A 2859-nucleotide genomic window follows, 5' to 3' on the forward strand; every position below is an offset into this window, starting at 1 on the left:
TTATTATATTTAATTATTATTACTATCATCGCTATCGTTCTCGTTATTACAATAACAATAATAATTATCATGACCATCGTTACCATGTGGATAGTAGTAGCTACTACACATCTTGTAGAAATCTTTTTCAACAACTTTGTACAACTTCCGTGTCTTCTACTCGGTTTTCCTTAAAGTGGCACAGCTTGCCCTTATTTTTTGTGATCTTTTTGTCATCAAATACACATGTGTGGAATGATGAAAATTAAATTTCACAGCAGAATATGACGTTATAGATGTTTAGCGTCTGTGGTGGACTACTAGTTGTTAACTTGTAATGCAAGCTTAAGTTGAACAAGTTGAGATGCTGCCGAGGTATTGATATCGGCCAGTTACCATCTCTTAAACTAGATCATGCTCCCACACGCACTACAATTTCCGTCTGAGCGCCTGGCAGTTTCATTGCAATTGTCGCATGAATGTGGTAAGCAGTAACAATTTTGAGCAAATAAATGGTTGAGAGCAGAATTAACATGGGTACACTATTCGATAAAAGACGTCTGTCTTTTCGTTCTTATAGTGCTTTCTAATACTGCGATACTTCACTGGGATCGTAGAATATATGATAATAACAACAACAATAATTATAAATTATACTACGATAAAATGGTAAAAGCTATCGTCGAAACATAGAGTGCATCTGTATGATCCGGGTGACGGTGGGCGTTCGTAAGCGATTCGCTTCTTGAACGAAAATACTATCATTATTACTGCTCGTCTGCATAATATCCTCTGAATATACATGAACGATTGAGTACGCAGCCGAAGTAACGTAGTCACTCTTCTAACAGAACGCCACGATGTTGACTGAAAAAGCCACAAGTCTGATTCGTAAGGGTCTTAGTAACAGGCCGCGCATCAACTTGAAGATACCGCGCTACGTTTATCCTACCTAATTGTTATTACAGTATATATAGTAATTCTGTCAATATTATCACAATATCAAGCGAATCACGATCATGATCACTTGAGTAAAATAAATAGTATGTATTTATGTATGGATGTATATATATATATATCCAAGAGTCGTCCCCTTGAGTTTCATTTTCCATCTTCAATGCGTATTTGCTTGGGGATGTGTGATCAATTGTACCCAGGAGTATATGCGTCCAATGTCCTATATTGTCGTTTACCTGAACTGCGAGATGTGCATCTTGTTTACGATAGATAGATATATTTAGTGTGATTTTATAATTTTTATTATTCTAGTCGAGTACGTCCGTGAGAAGCTATCGGCCAAATAGAATAGTACTTGAATGCCGCGGGGAGCCTAAAATGATCGAACAACAAATAGCAGCAAGTGCCAAAACGTAAGCATAATTCAATGTGTTGTCTAGTATATATCATAGCGTTATTGCTTAAAGTGCATTGAAGGTAGAAATTGAACCTATGGAATGACCCTCTGCACGTGTATATCCCATAGAGATCTGTGTGTCTATGTGTGTATGTATCTCCCTGTATATACTTGTCTGGGTTTAGACATGAGCTCGTGTCTTCAACATATGTGCATATATTGGCAAATATATTTTGTTAATAACTTGTCCATTAAAACATTACGGCTTATATTTGAGTGTCACTTGGTATGCCAAGACGCAATCACCTGTGTTTAGTTTCACTACCGTTGTAAGATTCAATTTACTGTAGGGAAAAATGGTCGACTATACTATAAGTAATAATTTGGCACATTTTCTGAGAACTCATCTAAAAGCAGATGTTGTAACAGTTCTTGCAAGAGCGGTAGACAATGGGTCGTCTCGTTCTGAGCAACTGGTTCTGTCTCGAGTCAAGCGCTATGACAATCCACCAGTTCGCCTTGCACAATTACAGTAAGATTAATAGTAACAATAACAGTTTATGTATATATGCTTTAGTGTTTGCGTATATTGGTTATAATAATCTAGTCTACTTAACGAGAAACTCGATAACAAATGTTGATTACGAGTCGAGCAGTTGGACAAAAATAATTGTAATTATTTGCTTTGTGCATCGGGACTCATCCATCCATCCATCCATCCATCCATTCATCCATTCATACATCCATCCATCTATCCATCCATCCATCCATCCATCCATCCGTTTATGGTGGTTGGAAGCACAGCGGCATCCAGATGCTCATGTTGCCCTGTGTTTATGTCTAATTTCACTCGTGTACAATATGTACACAACGTGTAAAATACAATACTCATATGTACAGACGTAAATATACTATAAGCTGCCTTTTCTACCTCTCGCACGTCCCCTTCTCCTTATAGGCCCAAACAATTGTACGTAGGGAAAAATAATGAGATCCCATTTGTGAGCCAACCTATTTATCAGCGTAAATGCCCACCACCTTCTATTTCGAACAAGAAAATATGGAAATTGAAACAGAATGGTCGATTTGCCTTGCCTAGCGCTGAGCTGGCTTTACGTGCTTTGAAGATAATAACAGAAGCAGAAAATGTCAGCTCTAATTGTCGGCTCGTAATCATACCGTGTCAACAAACACTGGCCTGCGAAAGTTGGAGCTCTTTTTCCACTCAGAAATTTGTCATTACCAACCGTCCTATAACGTTATGCTATAACTTGAAGTCTCAATGGCATATAAGCCTTAAGGTACACAGGCCGTTGTATTACATGAGCGCTGGCGCCTACTTGAGATGGTATGATGTGCCTGCTTTAGCAGTATTATAAATGGGGTGCTTCCCGAAAGGCTTCCATCCAACACGAGTATCTCTCTGGTAGTAACAGTGTAGTGACGCTACATAGATGCGCCAATACGCATGTCCATCTCAATCACCTGTTATTCAGTCATCCACTATGTATTTCTATATATATATA

General features: G+C 38.3%; 1 long non-coding RNA gene across 1 annotated transcript in view; it reads right to left on the reverse strand.

Annotated features, from left to right (window-relative positions):
* The window catches only part of LOC147755129 (uncharacterized), a 5393-nt gene continuing 2534 nt past the window's right edge, over positions 1 to 2859 (reverse strand). Inside the window, exon 2 of the long non-coding RNA XR_015330215.1 lies at positions 1 to 846. This is a non-coding gene — a long non-coding RNA (uncharacterized LOC147755129). The remainder of the gene's footprint in view (positions 847 to 2859) is intronic.

The sequence above is a fragment of the Varroa destructor genome, unplaced genomic scaffold, assembly GCF_002443255.2.
Source record: "Varroa destructor unplaced genomic scaffold, Vdes_3.0 BEIS01000006.1, whole genome shotgun sequence".
Classification (NCBI taxonomy): Eukaryota; Metazoa; Arthropoda; class Arachnida; order Mesostigmata; family Varroidae; genus Varroa; species Varroa destructor.